The sequence below is a fragment of the Oncorhynchus masou genome, chromosome 22 (assembly GCF_036934945.1).
Source record: "Oncorhynchus masou masou isolate Uvic2021 chromosome 22, UVic_Omas_1.1, whole genome shotgun sequence".
Classification (NCBI taxonomy): Eukaryota; Metazoa; Chordata; class Actinopteri; order Salmoniformes; family Salmonidae; genus Oncorhynchus; species Oncorhynchus masou.
Genome location: NC_088233.1, coordinates 27,925,874 through 27,946,583, shown reverse-complemented (window position 1 = coordinate 27,946,583; position 20,710 = coordinate 27,925,874). Strand labels below are relative to the sequence as shown.

At 46.9% G+C, this 20,710-nt stretch overlaps 1 protein-coding gene across 2 annotated transcripts in view; it reads left to right on the top strand.

Moving 5' to 3' along the window:
• LOC135509275 (transcription factor Maf-like) overlaps positions 1-20,710 on the top strand; it is an 85,686-nt gene that overhangs the window by 55,569 nt on the left and 9,407 nt on the right. The gene's annotated exons all lie outside the window — the stretch shown is intronic.

Here is a 20,710-nt window from a genome sequence, read left to right as displayed (position 1 = left end):
ATAGGCAAGATGCAGTAGATGGTATATCGTACAGTATATACATATGAGGTGAGTAATGTAGGGTAAGAGAACATTATATAAAGTGGCATAGTTAAAGTGGCTAGTGATACATTTAATTACATGAAGATGGCTTGATGCAGTAGATGGTATAGCGTACAGTATATACATATGGTTGAGTAATGTAGGGTAAGTAAACATTATATAATACAAAGTGGCTAGTGATAAATTGGTTACATAAATGTTTCCATTATTAAAGTGGCTGGAGTTGAGTCAGTATGTTGGCAGCTGCCACTCAATGTTAGTGGTGGCTGTTTAACAGTCTGATGGCCTTGAGATAGAAGCTGTTTTTCAGTCTCTCGGTCCCAGCTTTGATGCACCTGTACTGACCTCACCTTCTGGATGATAGCGGGGTGAACAGGCAGTGGCTCGGGTGGTTGTTGTCCTTGATGATCTTTTTGGCCTGCATACACATGGGCACTCACACAGTGAGAAGAGTGGAGTCAACATGGTCATCGATGGCAGGAATCTGTTCCCTGGTGCCTCCATGTAAACAGTACCGACAGAAGTCTAGGGGCTCTATTCAATCTGGATGGCTGAAGTGTTACAGACTACGCTATAGAAATGTAAAGGTCATTTCCCATTGAGACGACATATGCAGCGTTGACCGTGAATGCAGTCTCCACTAACACAGGAACATTTCAGTCAAGCTGTAATGCTGAACTTCTGCGATACGGATTGAATAGATCCCTAGGTCATCCTTAAGCTCTGTGGATAGACTGACTACTAAGGGTGAGAGATGGAGAAATAGAGAGGCTGTCCAGCATGCACGCAGACACACATATACACACATACGCACACACACAACAGGGAGGGACAGTCACAGTGTAAAATATCACTATGTAAATAAACAAGTGACACACACAGTCTCTGAGGGGGAAAAGAGCTTAACGACCTGTTTACAGGGAAATCACTGTGGTAAATATCTCACTTTATTCTGTTTGTAGTATTTTTGGTTTTGTTTGTATTACTGTAAAACAAGTTCACCCAAACAACAGCCAATTATAGAAGAGATGCACTAAAATAGCAGTTTTCTGTGGTAACTGTTTGTTTACCTTGTAAAGCTTTGTTATATCATATAGACTGTTCTTACAAAGCTCTCTTTCTCTCCCTCCTCTCTTTCTCTCCCTCCTCTCTTTCTCTCCCTCCCTCTCTTTCTCTCCATCCCTCTCTCTTTCTCTACCTCCCTCTCTCTTTCTCTCCTCTTTCTCTCCCTCCTCTCTTTCTCTCCCTCCTCTCTTTCTCTCCCTCCTCTCTTTCTCTCCCTCCTCTCTTTCTCTCCCTCCTCTCTTTCTCTCCCTCCCTCTCTTTCTCTCCATCCCTCTCTCTTTCTCTACTTCCTCTCTCTTTCTCTCCCCTTTCTCTCCCTCCTCTCTTTCTCTTCCTCCTTTCTTTCTTTCTCTCCTTTTCTTTCTCTCCCTCCCTCTCTCTACCTCCCTCTGGCTTTCTCTACCTCCTATTTCTCTCCCTCCCTCTCTCTTTCTCTCCCTCCCTCTCTCTTTCTCTTCATCCTCTCTTTCTCTCCCTCCCTCTCTCTTTCTCTTCCTCCTCTCTTTCTCTCCCTCCCTCTCTCTTTCTCCCCCCTCTCTCTTTCTCTCCCTCCCTCTCTCTTTCTCCCCCTCTCTCTTTCTCTTCCTCCCTCTCTCTTTCTCTCCCTCCCTCTCTCTTTCTCTTCCTCCTCTCTTTCTCTCCCTCCCTCTCTCTTTCTCCTCTCTTTCTCTCCCTCCCTCTCTCTTTCTCTTCCTCCTCTCTTTCTCTCCCTCCCTCTCTCTTTCTCCTCTCTTTCTCTTCCTCCCTCTCTCTTTCTCTCCCTCCCTCTCTCTTTCTCTCCCTCCCTTTCTCTTTCTCTCCCTCCCTCTCTTTCTCTACCTCCCTCTGGATTTCTCTACCTCCTCTTTCTCTCCCTCCCTCTCTCTTTCTCTCCCTCCCTCTCTCTTTCTCCCCCCTCTCGCTTTCTCTTCCTCCCTCTCTCTTTCTCTCCCTCCCTCTCTCTTTCTCTTCCTCCTCTCTTTCTCTCCCTCCCCTCTCTTTCTCCTCTCTTTCTCTTCCTCCCTCTCTCTTTCTCTCCCTCCCTCTCTCGTTCTCTTCCTCCTCTCTTTCTCTTCCTCCCTCTCTCTTTCTCTCCCTCCCTCTCTCTTTCTCTCCCTCCCTCTCTCTTTCTCTCCCTCCTCTCTCTTTCTCTCCCTCCCTCTGGATTTCTCTACCTCCTCTTTCTCTCCCTCCCTCTCTCTTTATCTCCCTCCCTCTCTCTTTCTCCCCCTCTCTCTTTCTCTTCCTCCCTCTCTCTTTCTCTCCCTCCCTCTCTCTTTCTCTTCCTCCTCTCTTTCTCTCCCTCCCTCTCCCTCCCTCTCTCTTTCTCTTCCTCCCTCTCTCTTTCTCTCCCTCCCTCTCTCGTTCTCTAACTCCTGTCTCTCTCTCCCTCCCTCTCTCTTTCTCCCCCCTCTCTTTCTCTCCCTCCCTCTCTCTTTCTCCCCCCTCTCTCTTTCTCTTCCTCCCTCTCTCTTTCTCTACCCTCCCCCTCTCTTCTCTCTCTCTCCCTCTCTCTTTCTCTACCTCCCTCTCGCTTCCTCTTCCTCCTCTCTTTCTCTCCCTCCCTCTCTCTTTCTCTACCTCCCTCTCTCTTTCTCTCCCTCCCTCTCTCTTTCTCTCCCCCTCTCTCTCTTTCTCTACCTCCCTCTTGATTTCTCTACCTCCTCTTTCTCTACCTCCCTCTCTCTTTCTCTCCCTCCCTCTCTCTTTCTCTCCCTCCCCCTCTCTTTCTCTCCCCCCCTCTCTCTCTCTCTTTCTCTTCCTCCTCTCTTTCTCTCCCTCTCTCTCTCTTTCTCTTCCTCCTCTCTTTCTCTCCCTCCCTCCCTCTCTCTTTCTCTCCCTCTCTCTCTCTTTCTCTACCTCCCTCTCGATTTCTCTACCTCCTTTTTCTCTCCCTCCCTCTCTCTTTCTCTCCCTCCCTCTCTCTTTCTCTCCCTCTCTCTCTCTTTCTCTACCTCCCTCTCGATTTCTCTACCTCCTCTTTCTCTCCCTCCCTCTCTCTTTCTCTCCCTCCCTCTCTCTCTCTTCCTCCTCTCTTTGTCTCCCTCCCTCTCTCTTTCTCTTCCTCCCTCTCTCTTTCTCTCCCTCCCTCTCTCTTTCTCTCCCTCTCTCTCTCTTTCTCTCCCTCCCTCTCTCTTTCTCTTCCTCCTCTCTTTCTCTCCCTCCCTCTCTCTTTCTCTTCCTCCTCTCTTTCTCTCTCTCCCTCCCTCTCTCTTTCTCACCCTCCCTCTCAATTTCTCTCCCTCCTCTTTCTCTCCCTCCCTCTCAATTTCTCTCCCTCCTCTTTCTCTTCCTCCCTCTCTCTTTCTCTCCCTCCTCTTTCTCTCCCTCCCTCTCTCTTTCTCTCCCTCCCTCCCTCTCTCTTTCTCTCCCTCCCTCTCTTTCTCCCCCTCCCTCTCCCTTTCCCCCTCCCTCTCTTTTATATCCTCTGCCTCTCTTCCCTTTAGCATGCTCTCTCACTGTAGTTGTTAATTGATACATTCTCTTTCACAATGCTTATTATTATGCTTACTGGGAAACACACACACACACACACTCACTCACTCAATATAAATCACAACCTGTCTCATACTGCTGCTTACACAAATGTAGACTCTATTATGATATTATATTGCTGGCTAATCTACTAGCTTCTAGTTCTATTAGCCTTCTTTACACACAGGTTGTGGTCTCCTGCCAGTAACTCCATTAGGTCCATTTTCCACTGTTGTTGTGTGATCAAACACACAGTAGTAACGGGAGAGTACAGAGTTAGACAAGAGGGAGCTTCACACACTGCTGGACACCAAATATACAGTTTTCTATAATCATAATGTGATTATACTTTCTGAACTAGTTTGGCATCTGCAGTGTGTCTTTCATGGTGTGCATGGAGAGTCCCAGACCTGATCAAAGCTAGTGTGTGAGTGAGGACATCATGAGAGGAGCTAGACGCTGTTGAGTGGGACTTCAATTGAGAGCTAACCTTTGTATTCTATGATAACCTATTTCTTAGGGTTGAGCCAGGATGTGGACATGAAGCTAGTGTTATGGTTATGGTAGATTTAGGGTTGGGGCTTAGGCTACGGTTGGGTTGATCCTCTCTTTTGTATTAATTCAAATGTTCCATCCATAGTAATCATAGATCGAGTTCTCTGAATCAAGAGCGATTCATCACCTTACCCTACTCAAATCTATCAGTTTACCCAACTGAAAATTAAGGCTTCGAACCACCAAAATCAGAGCCACCAAACATCAAATCTTTATCTGTACCTCTAACACACATACAGCCCCTGTCTCCAGTACTGAAGCTGTGTGTAAAGCTAAGTAAGTGGTACACAGAGCTATGTGTCATCTACCCTGGCTCAATTACAACCTCTGTTTCACCACTCCACCTATCTGGCCACACTGAATCAAACACACACACACACACACACACACACACACACACACACACACACACACACACACACACACACACACACACACACACACACACACACACACACACCACACACACACACCCACACACAGCACAGCGCATCTCTTCTCCCCTGGCAGCCCTAACCAGGCACATTATATCTGTCTTGCGGCTATCTGGCAATGACAGATGTATTCATGTAATCGTTTTGATAGTTATTGATCCTCACGGCAGAGCAACTTAAACAGAGGAGAAAAATTAGCTTTTAGAAGCAACATGGCTGCTGAGAGAGAGAGTGTAATGGGATGGCTGACTAGGGAACAAGTGATGGGAATGATGGAGAGAAAGAAAAATAAAGAGGGAATTAGAGCGAGGGAGAGAGCAAGAGAGAGGGTTAAAGAGAGGCATGGAGGGAGGGAGAGAGCAAGAGAGAGGGTTAAAGAGAGGCATGGAGGGAGGAGAGAGCAAGAGAGAGGGTTAAAGAGAGGCATGGAGCGAGGGAGAGAGCAAGAGAGAGGGTTAAAGAGAGGCATGGAGGGAGGGAGAGAGCAAGAGAGAGGGTTAAAGAGAGGCATGGAGGGAGGGAGAGAGCAAGAGAGAGGGTTAAAGAGAGGCATGGAGGGAGGGAGAGAGCAAGAGAGAGGGTTAAAGAGAGGCATGGAGGGAGGGAGAGAGCAAGAGAGAGGGTTAAAGAGAGGCATGGAGGGAGGGAGAGAGCAAGAGAGAGGGTTAAAGAGAGGCATGGAGCGAGGGAGAGAGCAAGAGAGAGGGTTAAAGAGAGGCATGGAGGGAGGGAGAGAGCAAGAGAGAGGGTTAAAGAGAGGCATGGAGGGAGGGAGAGAGCAAGAGAGAGGGTTAAAGAGAGGCATGGAGGGAGGGAGAGAGCAAGAGAGAGGGTTAAAGAGAGGCATGGAGGGAGGGAGAGAGCAAGAGAGAGGGTTAAAGAGAGGCATGGAGGGAGGGAGAGAGCAAGAGAGAGGGTTAAAGAGAGGCATGGAGGGAGGGAGAGAGCAAGAGAGAGGGTTAAAGAGAGGCATGGAGCGAGGGAGAGAGCAAGAGAGAGGGTTAAAGAGAGGCATGGAGGGAGGGAGAGAGCAAGAGAGAGGGTTAAAGAGAGGCATGGAGGGAGGGAGAGACCAAGAGAGAGGGTTAAAGAGAGGCATGGAGGGAGGGAGAGAGCAAGAGAGAGGGTTAAAGAGAGGCATGGAGGGAGGGAGAGAGCAAGAGAGAGGGTTAAAGAGTGGCATGGAGGGAGGGAGAGAGCAAGAGAGAGGGTTAAAGAGAGGCATGGAGGGAGGGAGAGAGCAAGAGAGAGGGTTAAAGAGAGGCATGGAGGGAGGGAGAGAGCAAGAGAGAGGGTTAAAGAGAGGCATGGAGGGAGGGAGAGAGCAAGAGAGAGGGTTAAAGAGAGGCATGGAGGGAGGGAGAGAGCAAGAGAGAGGGTTAAAGAGAGGCATGGAGGGAGGGAGAGAGCAAGAGAGAGGGTTAAAGAGAGGCATGGAGGGAGGGAGAGAGCAAGAGAGAGGGTTAAAGAGAGGCATGGAGGGAGGGAGAGAGCAAGAGAGAGGGTTAAAGAGAGGCATGGAGGGAGGGAGAGACCAAGAGAGAGGGTTAAAGAGAGGCATGGAGGGAGGGAGAGAGCAAGAGAGAGGGTTAAAGAGAGGCATGGAGGGAGGGAGAGAGCAAGAGAGAGGGTTAAAGAGAGGCATGGAGGGAGGGAGAGACCAAGAGAGAGGGTTAAAGAGAGGCATGGAGGGAGGGAGAGACCAAGAGTGAGGGTTTGAGAGAGGCATGGAGGGAGGGAGATAGAAAGAGAGAGAGCAGGATGGTTTTAAAAAAGGTTGGTACCACAACAGACAGGAGAGAGAAAGGTCGACAATGACACTATGAGCTAAAACAGAATAGAAAATAAAAGTCAGCAAGAAAAGCTGATTAGATACTGTAGGAGAAGATAAAGTAATTATACTGTAGAAGATAAAGTAATGATACTGTGGGAGAAGATAAGGTAGTGATACTGTAGGAGAAAATAAACTAGTGATACTGTAGAAGAAAATAAAGTAGTGATACTGTAGAAGATAAAGTATTGATACTGTAGGAGAAGCTAAAGTAGTGATACTTTAGAAGATAAAGTATTGATACTGTAGGAGAAGATAAAGTAGTGATACTGTATGAGAAGATAAAGAAGTGATACTGTATAAGATAAAGTAGTGATACTGTATAAGATAAAGTAGTGATACTGTAGAAGAAGATAAAGTAGTGATACTGTAGAAGAAGATAAAGTAGTGATACTGTAGGAGAAGATAAAGTAATGATACTGTAGGAGAAGATAAAGTAGTGATACTGTATAAGATAAAGTAGTGATACTGTAGGAGAAGATAAAGTAGTGATACTGTATGAGAAGATAAAGAAGTGATACTGTATAAGATAAAGTAGTGATACTGTATAAGATAAAGTAGTGATACTGTAGAAGAAGATAAAGTAGTGATACTGTAGGAGAAGATAAAGTAGTGATACTGTAGGAGAAGATAAAGTAATGATACTGTAGGAGAAGATAAAGTAGTGAAACTGTAGGAGAAGATAAAGTTGTGATACTGTAGAAGATAAAGTAGGAGAAGATAAAGTAATGACACTGTAGGAGCAGATAAAGTAGTGATACTGTAGGAGAAGATAATGATACTGAAGGACAGTGGTTTCCAACCAGGGGTACTAGGGACCCTGGGGGTACTTGGCCTAAAGTACTGATACTGTGGTAGAAGGGGTAACGTACTGATACTGTGGTAGAAGGGGTAACGTACTGATACTGTGGTAGAAGGGGTAAAGTACTGATACTGTGGTAGAAGGGGTAACGTACTGATACTGTGGTAGAAGGGGTAACGTACTGATACTGTGGTAGAAGGGGTAAAGTACTGATACTGTGGTAGAAGGGGTAACGTACTGATACTGTGGTAGAAGGGGTAAAGTACTGATACTGTGGTAGAAGGGGTAAAGTACTGATACTGTGGTAGAAGGGGTAAAGTACTGATACTGTGGTAGAAGGGGTAAAGTACTGATACTGTGGTAGAAGGGGTAACGTACTGATACTGTGGTAGAAGGGGTAAAGTACTGATACTGTGGTAGAAGGGGTAACGTACTGATACTGTGGTAGAAGGGGTAAAGTACTGATACTGTGGTAGAAGGGGTAAAGTACTGATACTGTGGTAGAAGGGGTAACGTACTGATACTGTGGTAGAAGGGGTAACGTACTGATACTGCAGGAGAATATAAAGAGGTAGAGAATAGTTTTTAAGGGACAGTAGTAAAGGAAGAAATCTAAACCATAACCCCTTGAATTCCTTTGATATAAATCACGTACAGCACACACACACACACACACACACACACACACACACACACACACACACACACACACACACACACACACACACACACACACACACACACACACACACACACACACACACAACTGAAGTGTCTTTTCTCCCCACATTTGACCTGTGCTTGTCTCAATGTGTGTGTGTGTGTGTGTGACCTTGGCTTGGCCCGCTGGTAATGTGGAGTGTAGGAGAGGGTGTGTGAGCAGCCAAGCGTACTCCTCCAGATTAGAAGGCTTTATTACTGCCACCGACCACAGACCCCTTCAAATCCTCTTATTTCATTTTACCTCCCACTTCGTCTCCCTCTCTCTCTAACACACACACTTCCTTCTGCGTTCCCACTCGCGTTTTATTCTTGAACACACTTCTACCTCACATCTCTCTCTTTCACCGCTGTCTCCCTCTACCAATACACTCTCTCTTCTGTCCTGTTCACAACCACTTCCTTTCCCCTTCCTCTTTCACTAACTTGTTCTCCTTTTTCTCCCTCATGTTTATTTGACTTTCTGCCATCTTTCCTATTCTCTCATTCCACCTTTTCCTCATTCTCTGTTTGTCTTCCTCAACCTTTTTGTCAAGTCCTTTCTTTTTGCAGTACCATCTCTTTCTTCCCTCTCTCCCTCCCCTTCTCTCTCTCCCCTCTCCCTCCCCTTCTCTCTCTCCCCTCTCCCTCCCTTTCTCTTGCTCTCTCCCCTCTCCCTCCCTTTCTCTTGCTCTCTCTCCCCTCTCCCTCCCTTTCTCTTGCTCTCCCCTCTCCTTCCCATTCTCTCTCCCCTCTCCCTCACATTCTCTCTCTCCCCTCTCTCTCCCTTCTCTCCCTCCCCCTCTCTCTCTCTCCCCTCCCCCTCCCATTCTCTCTCTCCCCTCTCCCTCCCCTTCTCTCTCTCCCCTCTCCCTCCCATTCTCTCTCTCCCCCTCCCTCCCTTCTCTCTCTCTCTCCCCTCTCCCTCCCCTTCTCTCTCTCCCCTCTCACTCCCCTTCTCTCTCCCCTCTCACTCCCATTCTCTCTCCCCTCTCCCTCCCTTCTCTCGCTCTCCCCTCTCCCTCCCCTTCTCTCTCTCCCTCCCATTCTCCCTCTCCCCTCTCCCTCACTTCTCTCTTCCTCTCTCCCCTCTCCCACCCCTTCTCTCTTCCTCTCTCCCCTCTCTTCTCTCTTCCTCTCCCCTCTCCCACCCCTTCTCTCTTCCTCTCCCCCCTCTCCCACCCCTTCTCTCTTCCTCTCTCCCCTCTCCCACCCCTTCTCTCTTCCTCTCTCCCCTCTCCCAACCCTTCTCTCTTCCTCTCTCCCCTCTCCCAACCCTTCTCTCTTCCTCTCTCCCCTCTCCCACCCCTTCTCTCTTACTCACTCCCCTCTCCCACCCCTTCTATCTTCCTCTCCCCCTCTCCCACCCCTTCTATCTTCCTCTCTCCCCCTCCCTCACTTCTCTCTTCCTCTCTCCCCTCTCCCACCCCTTCTCTCTTCCTCTCTCCCCTCTCCCTCACTTCTCTCTTCCTCTCTCCCCTCTCCCACCCCTTCTTTCTTCCTCTCTCCTCTCTCCCATCCCTTCTCTCTTCCTCTCTCCCCTCTCCCTCACTTCTCTCTTCCTCTCCCCTCTCCCACCCCCTTCTCTCTTCCTCTCTCCCTCTCCCTCACTTCTCTCTTCCTCTCTCCCTCTCCCACCCCTTCTCTCTTCCTCTCTCCCCTCTCCCACCCCTTCTATCGTCCTCTCTCCCCTCTCCCTCACTTCTCTCTTCCTCTCCTCTCCCCTCTCCCACCCCTTCTCTCTTCCCTCTCCCCTCTCCCACCCCTTCTCTCTTCCTCTCTCCCCTCTAAACCCCTTCTCTCTTCCTCTCTCCCCTCTCCCACTCCTTCCATCTTCCTCTCCCACCTCTCCCTCCCTTCTCTCTTCCTCTCTCCCCTCTCCCACCCCTTCTCTCTTCCTCTCTCCCCTCTAAACCCCTTCTCTCTTCCTCTCTCCCCTCTCCCACTCCTTCTATCTTCCTCTCCCACCTCTCCCTCCCTTCTCTCTTCCTCTCTCCCCTCTCCCACCCCTTCTCTCTTCCTCTCTCCCCTCTCCCACCCCTTCTATCTTCCTCTCCCCTCTCCCACCCCTTCTCTCTTCCTCTCTCCTCTCTCCCACCCCTTCTATCTTCCTCTCCCTCCCTTCCTCACTCTCTTCAGTGAGATGAATCTGTAGACAGGGCCTAATAATTGTACTTCAGCCCAAGTGCACATTTTTCTTTGTGTTTGAAAGCCATGACAAGCAGGAGTTATTTCTCTCTACACCATCCCTCTACTCTCTTTCTCTCTTTCTATACTTCCACCCTCTTCTCTGTCTCTCTCTATCTCCCTCTACTCTCTTTCTCTCTTTCTATACTTCCACCCTCTTCTCTGTATCTCCCTCTACTCTCTTTCTATACTTCCACCCACTTCTCTATCTCCCTCTACTCTCTTTCCCTCTTTCTATACTTCCACCCTCTTCTCTGTCTCTCTCTATCTCCCTCTACTCTCTTTCTCTCTTTCTATACTTCCACCCTCTTCTCTGTATCTCCCTCTACTCTCTTTCTATACTTCCACCCACTTCTCTGTCTCTCTCTATCTCCCTCTACTCTCTTTCCCTCTTTCTATACTTCCACCCTCTTCTCTGTCTCTCTCTATCTCCCTCTACTCTCTTTCTCTCTTTCTATACTTCCACCCTCTTCTCTTGCTCTCTCTATCTCCCCTATTCCACCACTCTCTATTTTTCTCTCTCTCACTCTTTCTCCTAAAAAGGGCTGAATATAATAACTGGTGGTTTACAAGGTCACACTGTCTAGTGAGACACACAGGGGGTTTCTACAGGAGCCATGTCCTCCCAGGTGCCATGTTCAGCCTCAGATATAAAGAGACAGAGGAAGTTTTGGATAGCATACAGCAATATAGCTAGGTGGAAATAATGTAGCTAGGTGGAAATAATGTAGCTAGGTGGAAATAATGTAGCTAGGCAGAAATAATGTAGCTAGGTGGAAATAATGTAGCTAGGTGGAAATAATGTAGCTAGGGAGAAATAACGTAGCTAGGGAGAAATAATGTAGCTAGGTGGAAATAATGTAGCTAGGGAGAAATAACGTAGCTAGGTGGAAATAATGTAGCTAGGTGGAAATAATGTAGCTAGGTGGAAATAATGTAGCTAGGTGGAAATAATGTAGCTAGGGAGAAATAATGTAGCTAGGGAGAAATAACGTAGCTAGGGAGAAATAATGTAGCTAGGGAGAAATAATGTAGCTAGGGAGAAATAACGTAGCTAGGGAGAAATAATGTAGCTAGGGAGAAATAATGTAGCTAGGGAGAAATAATGTAGCTAGGGAGAAATAATGTAGCTAGGGAGAAATAATGTAGCTAGGGAGAAATAATGTAGCTAGGGAGAAATAATATAGCTAGGGAGAAATAATGTAGCTAGGGAGAAATAATATAGCTAGAGAGAAATAATATAGCTAGGGAGAAATAATATAGCTAGGGAGAAATAATATAGCTAGAGAGAAATAATGTAGCTAGGGAGAAATAATATAGCTAGGGAGAAATAATATAGCTAGGGAGAAATAATATAGCTAGGGAGAAATAATATAGCTAGAGAGAAATAATGTAGCTAGGGAGAAATAATATAGCTAGGGAGAAATAATATAGCTAGGGAGAAATAATGTAGCTAGGGAGAAATAATATAGCTAGGGAGAAATAATATAGCTAGAGAGAAATAATATAGCTAGGGAGAAATAATATAGCTAGAGAGAAATAATATAGCTAGGGAGAAATAATATAGCTAGACAGAAATAATATAGCTAGGAAGAAATAATATAGCTAGGGAGAAATAATGTAGCTAGGGAGAAATAATATAGCTAGAGAGAAATAATATAGCTAGGGAGAAATAATATAGCTAGGGAGAAATAATATAGCTAGAGAGAAATAATGTAGCTAGGGAGAAATAATATAGCTAGGGAGAAATAATATAGCTAGGGAGAAATAATATAGCTAGGGAGAAATAATGTTGGTTCTCTCGGAGCTTGAGTAAGGAAGTGTTCTCTGATTAGTTTTTATTTGAAACTCAGCAACAACAAAAAAGAAACGCCCTCGCACTGTCAACTGCGTATATTTTCAGCAAACTTAACATGTGTAAATATTTGTATGAACATAACAAGATTCAACAACTGAGACATAAACTGAACACGTTCCACAGAAATGTGACTAACAGAAATGGAATAATGTGTCCCTGAACAAAGGGGGTCCAAATCTCTGGAGGGAATGTCCCTCGCCCTCACCCTCACGGATCCAACAGGTCCCAGACGTGCTCAATGGGATTGAGATCCGGGCTCTTCGCTGCCCATGGCAGAACAATGACATTCCTGTCTTGCAGGAAATCAGGTACAGAATGAACAGTATGGCTGGTGGCATTGTCATGCTGGAGGGTCATGTCAGGATGAGCCTGCGGGAAGGGTACCACATGAGGGAGGAGGATGGCTTCCCTGTAACGCACAGCGTTGTTGCAATGACAACAAGCTCATTCCGATGATGCTGTGACACACCATCCCAGACCATGACGGACCCTCCACCTCCAAATCAATCCCGCTCCAGAGTACAGGCCTCGGTGTAACACTCATTACTTCGACGATAAACGCGAATCCGACCATCACCCCTGGTGAGACAAAACCGCGACTCGTCAGTGAAGAGCACTTTTTGCCAGTCCTGTCTGGTCCAGCAATGGTGGGTTTGTGCCCATAGGTGACGTTGTTTCCGGTGATGTCTGGTGAGGACCTGCCTTACAACAGACCTACAAGCCCTCAGTCCTGCCTCTCTCAGCCTATTGCAGACAGCCTGAGCACTGATGGAGGGATTGTGCATTCCTGGTGTAACTTGGGCAGTTTGTTGTTGCCATCCTGAACCTGTCCCGCAGGTGTGATGTTCGTATGTACCGGTCTTGTGCAGGTGTTGTTACACGTGGTCTGCCACTGCGAGGACGATCAGCTGTCCGTCTTGTCTCCCTGTAGCGGCGTCTCACAGTACGGACATTGCAATTTATTGCCCTGGCCACATCTGCAGACCTCATGCCTCCTTGCAGCATGCCTAAGGCACATTCACACAGATGAGCAGGGATCCTGGGCATCTTTCTTTTGGTGTTTTTCAGAGTCAGTGGAAAGGCCTCTTTAGTGTCCTAAGTTTTCATAACTGTGACCTTAATTGCCTACCGTCTGTAAGCTGTTAGTGTCTTAACGACCGTTCCACTGGTGCATGTTCATTAATTGTTTATGGTTCATTGAACAAGCATGGAAAACAGTGTTTAAACCCTTTACAATGAAAATCTGTGAAGTTATTTGGATTTTTACAAATTATCTTTGAAAGACAGGGTCCTGAAAAAGGGACGTTTCTTTTTTTCTGAGTTTCTGTGCTATCCAAGGGAACGTTAACTACAGGCCAAGCATTTGCATCTCAGAATTATTTTTAGGTATGGGTTTTTTGGTCTCAGTATATTGAATGTTTACATGTTCATTTCTATAGAATATTCTCCAACCTCAAATACATACACTGCCACATAGCAGTGTTAGACGCAGCCTGTACAAGGAGTGCCAGAACACCCTGGGACTAAACATATGGGCTCCTCTAGAATATTCTCACCAACCTCAATCTCACACATATGTGCGCACGCTCATACACAAACACACACACATACACGCACACACTCTTTCCTCTCTTTCTATTGCATGGGGCAAAAAAAATAGATTTCAAAGGTATTACATGGTGAAGCTGATCATTTCATTGAGTCGACATTGTATTGGCAGACAGTCTGTGTAAGTGTTTGGTCTGAGCCTGGTGATGATGTGCCATCACAGGTATTTACATGTCATATAGAGAAGCAGCCGACACAGCTACAGGGGACAGTCCCACTGCAGTGAACACCAACGCCAACGGCCACACACACACACACATAGAAACACCACACACACAAACACAGCCACACACACACACACATAGAAACACCACACACACAAACACACACACACACACACACATAGAAACACCACACACACACACACACACACAAACACAGCCACAAGCACACACACGCATGCACACAGGCAGACGGTTTCACACACACACACACACACACACTCACACTCACACACACACACACACACACACACACACACACACACACACACACACACACACACACACACACACACACACTCACACACACACACACACACACACACACACACACACACACACACACACACACACACACACACACACAGCTAACACTATAGTGACGGAGGTAGCTCTCTGTACACATCAACAGAATGTAAAGGTGCAGATGGCAGGAGGAATACAGACAAACAGATACCAGTCTGTTAGCATGAATAACACTGTTTTACCACCTTCACAATTCAACATAGAATCATATTGACATTTTAATTAAGATTGTAAATGACATCCTATCTTATTTTAAACACTACATGAGTGAAATGAATGGTTTTGTCCAATAAGCACTTTAACACCAACTCATATTTTCTGGAATATCTCAGCCACAGCAAGCCTCTGTATTTAGTTGGCAACAACTTCATTGACTTCGTTACAATAGCACTTAATGAATATTGATTAGTCATTTAAATCACATCCTAAAGAGAAAGAGAGAGAACGAGTGTGTGTGTGTGTGTGTGAGCGGGAGAGAGAGTTTATAGCCTGGTGTAGTCAGAAGGTACAGTATATTTCCTCCCTCCCAGAAGATATGTATTGAGTTAGTCTAGTCCATGGAGGACTTTAGCATTGATTGTGATAATTAAATATATCCGCTCCAAATGGCAGCATTCCAACTATCAAGACTACCAATATCAGCAACACAAACATCCTCAAATCAATCCACCCATAATTATACATAATTATACATAATTATACACTGAGAAGGGAAATGAATCTTATGGCAAAAAAATATTTGATAAATTCACACGTAAACATGTTTCAATTACAAATCAGTAACACCACAAAGAGTCATACAGTTGAAGTCGGGAGAGGTAGAGAGGGAGAGGAGAGGGAGAGGTAGAGAGAGAGGAGAGGGAGAGGAGAGAGAGAGGAGAGGGAGAGGTAGAGAGAGAGGAGAGGGAGAGGTAGAGAGAGGAGAGGAGATGGAGAGGTAGAGAGCGGTAGAGAGAGGAGGGAGAGAGGAGAGGGAGAGGCAGAAGTAGAAAGAGGAGAGGGAGAGGAGAGGGAGAGGTAGAGAGAGGAGAGGGAGAGGTAGAGAGAGGAGAGGGAGAGGAGAGGGAGAGGTAGAGAGAGAGGAGAGGTAGAGAGAGAGGTAGAGAGAGGAGATGGACAGGTAGAGAGAGAGGAGAGGGAGAGGTAGAGAGAGGTAGAGAGAGGAGAGGGAGAGCTAGAGAGAGGTAGAGAGAGGAGAGGGAGAGGTAGAGGAGAGGGAGAGGAGAGGTAGAGAGAGAGGAGAGGGAGAGAGGAGAGGCAGAGTTAGAGAGAGGATTGGGAGAGGGAGAGGGAGAGGGAGAGGTAGAGAGAGAGGAGAGGGAGAGGTAGAGAGAGGAGAGGGAGAGGTAGAGAGAGGAGAGGGAGAGGAGAGGGAGAGGTAGAGAGAGAGGAGAGGGAGAGGTAGAGAGAGAGGTAGAGAGAGGAGATGGACAGGTAGAGAGAGAGGAGAGGGAGAGGTAGAGAGAGAGGTAGAGAGAGGTAGAGAGAGGAGAGGGAGAGCTAGAGAGAGGTAGAGAGAGGAGAGGGAGAGGTAGAGGAGAGGAGAGGAGAGGTAGAGAGAGGAGAGGGAGAGGTAGAGAGAGGAGAGGGAGAGGAGAGGGAGAGGTAGAGAGAGGTAGAGAGAGGAGAGGGAGAGGTAGAGAGGAGAGGGAGAGGTAGAAAGAGGAGAGGGAGAGGAGAGGGAGAGGTAGAGAGAGGAGAGGGAGAGGAGAGGGAGAGGTAGAGAGAGGAGAGGGAGAGGTAGAGAGGAGAGGGAGAGGAGAGAGAGAGGAGAGGGAGAGGAGAGGTAGAGAGAGGAGAGGGAGAGGAGAGGGAAAGGTAGTAAAATTTCCCTGTCTTAGGTCAGTTAGGATCACCACTTTATTTTAAGAATGTGAAATGTCAGAATAATAGCATTAATTATTTATTTCAGCTTTTATTTCTTTCATCACATTCCCAGTGGGTCAGAAGTTTACATACACTCAATTAGTATTTAGTAGCATTGCCTTTAAATTGTTTAACTTGGGTCCACAAGCTTCCCACAATCAGTTGGGTGAATTTTGTCCCATTCCTCCTGACAGAGCTGGTGTAACTGAGTCAGGTGTGTAGGCCTCCTGACAGAGCTGGTGTAACTGAGTCAGGTATGTAGGCCTCCTGACAGAGCTGGTGTAACTGAGTCAGGTGTGTAGGCCTCCTGACAGAGCTGGTGTAACTGAGTCAGGTATGTAGGCCTCCTGACAGAGCTGGTGTAACTGAGTCAGGTGTGTAGGCCTCCTGACAGAGCTGGTGTAACTGAGTCAGGTGTGTAGGCCCCTTACAGAGCTGGTGTAACTGAGTCAGGTGTGTAGGCCTCCTGACAGAGCTGGTGTAACTGAGTCAGGTGTGTAGGCCTCCTGACAGAGCTGGTGTAACTGAGTCAGGTGTGTAGGCCTCCTGACAGAGCTGGTGTAACTGAGTCAGGTGTGTAGGCCTCCTGACAGAGCTGGTGTAACTGAGTCAGGTTTGTAGGCCTCCTGACAGAGCTGGTGTAACTGAGTCAGGTGTGTAGGCCTCCTGACAGAGCTGGTGTAACTGAGTCAGGTGTGTAGGCCTCCTGACAGAGCTGGTGTAACTGAGTCAGGTGTGTAGGCCTCCTGACAGAGCTTGTGTAACTGAGTCAGGTGTGTAGGCCTCCTGACAGAGCTGGTGTAACTGAGTCAGGTATGTAGGCCTCCTGACAGAGCTGGTGTAACTGAGTCAGGTGTGTAGGCCTCCTGACAGAGCTGGTGTAACTGAGTCAGGTGTGTAGGCCTCCTGACAGAGCTGGTGTAACTGAGTCAGGTGTGTAGGCCTCCTGACAGAGCTGGTGTAACTGAGTCAGGTGTGTAGGCCTCCTGACAGAGCTAGTGTAACTGAGTCAGGTGTGTAGGCCTCCTGACAGAGCTGGTGTAACTGAATCAGGTTTGTAGGCCTCCTTGCTCGCACAGGCTTTTTCAGTTCTGCCCACAAATGTTCTATGGGATCGAGGTCAGGGCTTTGTGATGGACACTCCAATACCTTGACTTTGTTGTCCTTAAGCCATTTTGCCACAACTTTGGAAGTATGCTTGGGGTCATTGTTAATTTTGAAGACCCATTTGCGACCAAGCGTTAACTTCCTGACTGATGTCTTGAGATGTTGCTTCAATATATCCACATCATTTTCCATCCTCCATGATGCCATCTATTTTGTGAAGTGCACCAGTCCCTCCTGCAGCAAAGCACCCCCACAACATGATGCTGCACGGTTGGGATTGTGTTCTTTGGCTTGGAAGCCTCCCCCTTTTCCCTCCAAACATAGCAATGGTCATTATGGCCAAACAGTTCTATTTTTGTTTCATCAGACTAGAGGACATTTCTCCAAAAGTACGATCTTTGTCCCCATGTGCAGTTGCAGACCATAGTCTGGCTTTTTTATGGCGGTTTTGGAGCAGTGGCTTCTTCCTTGCTGAGCGGCCTGTCAGGTTATGTCGATATAGGACTCGTTTTACTGTGGATATAGAAACTTTTGTACCTGTTTCTTTTGTATCTTCACAAGGTCCTTTGCTGTTGTTCGGGGATTGATTTGCACTTTTCGCGCCAAAGTACATTCATCTCTAGGAGACAGAAAGCGTCTCCTTCCTGAGCTGTATGACAGCTGCGTGGTCCCATGGTGTTTATACTTGCGTACTATTGTTTGTACAGATGAACGTGGTACCTTCAGGCGTTTGGAAATTGCTCACAAGGATGAACCAGACTTGTAGAGGTCTACAACATTATTATGATGTCAAGCAAAGAGGCACTAAGTTTGAAGGTAGGCCTTGAAATACATCCACACGTACACCTCTAATTGACTCAAATGATGTCAGTTATCCTATCAGAAGCTTCTAAAGCCATGACATCATTTTCTGGAATTTTCCAAGCTGTTTAAAGGCACAGTCAACTTAGTGTATGTAAACTTCTGACCCACTGGAATTGTGATACAGTTAATTATAATTTAAATAAACTGTAAACAAATGTTGAAAAAATGACTTGTGTCATGAACAAAGTAGATGTCCTAACCAACTTCCCAAAACTATAGTTTGTTAACAAGACATTTGTGGAGTGGTTGAAAAACTAGTTTAATTGACTCCAACCTAAGTGTATGCAAACTTCTGACTTCAACTGTATGTGTAGGGATGGAGGGAGAGGTAGAGAGAGAAGAGAGGTAGAGAGGAGAGGGTGAGAGGGAGAGGTAGAGAGAGGAGAGGAAAATGTAGAGAGAGAGGGAGAGGTAGAGAGAAGAGAGGGAGTGGTAGAGAGAGGAAATAGACAGAGGGATGAGATAAATAGGTAGAGAGAGAGAGGAGAGGGAGGAGAGAGAGAGGTAGAGAGAGGAGAAGGAGGAAGAGAGAGGTAGAGAGATAATAGAGAGACAGAGAGGGAGGAGAGAGAGAGGTAGAGAGATAGTAGAGAGAGATTGGGAGGAGAGAGGCAGAGAGAGAGGAGAGAGAGATAGGGAGGAGAGAGAGAGGTAGAGAGGAGAAGGAGGAAGAGAGAGGTAGAGAGACAGAGAGGGAGGAGAGAGGTAGAGAGAGAAGAAGGAGGAAGAGAGAGGTAGAGAGATAGTAGAGAGAGAGAGGGAGGAGAGAGGTAGAGAGAGAGAGGGAGGAGAGAGGTAGAGAGATAGTAGAGAGAGAGAAGGAGGAAGAGAGAGGCAGAGAGATAGTAGAGAGACAGAGAGGGAGGAGAGAGAGAGGTAGAGGGAGAGGAGAGACTTTGAGGGGCCTTAGCGGTGCGTAAAATAATCTAGGTCTTCCTCCTCTGAGAGAAGAATGCTCCCCACTGGACACAGATGTCAGTTCAACGTCTAGTTTTGATTAACAGTTGGTTGGGTTTTCAACTAATTTGAATTCGATGTGAAATCAATCTCGCCATGTCTGGATTTTGGCTAAACGTTTTGTGAAACAATACAAAATCAGTTTTCCACTTTGATTCAACATCATCACATAGATTTTTGGGGGTTGAAATGGCATGGAAACCACGTTGATTCAACCAGTTTTTGCCCAGTGTGTCTCTTCTCCTCTGTTCTGCTATCCCCTGTTCTCCTCTCTTCTGTTCTCCTCTCCTCTCCTTTCCTCTAGTCTCCTGTTCTCCTCTCTTATGTTCTCCTCTCCTCTCCTTTCCTCTACTCCCATGTTCTCCTCTCTTCTGTTCTCCTCTCCTCTCCTTTCCTCTAGTCTCCTGTTCTCCTCTCTTATGTTCTCCTCTCCTCTCCTTTCCTCTACTCCCATGTTCTCCTCTCTTCTGTTCTCCACTCCTTTTGTCTACTCTCCTGTTCTCCTCTCTTCTGTTCTCCTCTCCTCTCTTATGTTCTCCTCTCCTCTCTTTTCCTCTACTCTCCTGTTCTCCTCTCTTCTGTTCTCCTCTCCTCTCCTTTCGTCTATTCTCCTGTTCTCCTCTCTTCTGTTCTCCTCTCTGTTTACATCTCCTATTTTCCTCTCCTCTCTTCTGTTCTGTGAGCATTGGGAGGAAGTGTTATGTATTGATTAACTATCTGATGATTCCGATAGGACCTGATCAATAAGACTTTCTTTGAAAGCCAGGCAGGAATCCCCCTCTACAGTTAGAACACACACACGCACGCACGCGCGCGCGCGCACGCACGCACGCACGCACGCACGCACGCACGCACGCACGCACGCACGCACGCACGCACGCACGCACGCACACACACACACACACACACACACACACACACACACACACACACACACACACACACACACACACACACACACACACACACACACACACACACACACACACACACACACACAGATCCACAGCAGCAATTCACACCCAGAAGACATCTTAATAATGTGTTTCCTGTTTGCTTGTTGTCTGCCTGGGATCTCTGAGTGTGTGTGTCATTGACTGGTTAAAGCAGGAGGACTATGTGCTGTTGATGTCTCACTCATTTTGCCTTTGAAGGAGCTCAGTGACATGCATCAATCTGTCAGTACTGTGTGTGTGTGTGTGTGTGTGTGTGTAGAGGGAGAGGGGAGAGAGGGGTGTAAGTATCTCAGCTTGCTGCTCCTTACCAGTTCGGGAGCAGAGGAAGACAAGTGGAAGGGGCCCAGCTGTAGCAATACAGTCCCTAAGGGCCACAGAAGGGGTTCTGGACCTATAACGGGGTGCACCTCCTCCCCCTGTACCCCATCCCTCTCTCCCTATAGGTCAGTGAGTGTGTATAGGCCGGTTACATGCCCACACAGCCACAGGGTAGCAGGAAGAGTTCAGGTCAACTCCAACATGCCTAAAAATAATTTGATATTTTTTTAAGTAACAAAAGATTTGTAAAGCTTAGGGGATATCTAAATGTGTTGTTTCTTCTCTAGCCTAGAGACCTAGACATTCTGGACACCTCTATACATCTCTCTAAATCTCGCTGTCCTCAATTCCTCAGTGTGTGTGTGTGTAAGAACACTAACAAGGCAGCTGTAGTCTGGGTACAGTAGGCTAAACAGATTACACCAGAACAGATAAGTGTATGTATAATAGTGTTGAATCTTGTTGAACACTGTGCCGGGCAGGGTTCGTTTAGCAGTGAAAGGGACTCTCTCAGGCATCGATTCAGCCGACCAACCAGGCATGAGAATAATGCAGGTCAGCCATATGATTGGTTGGTCAA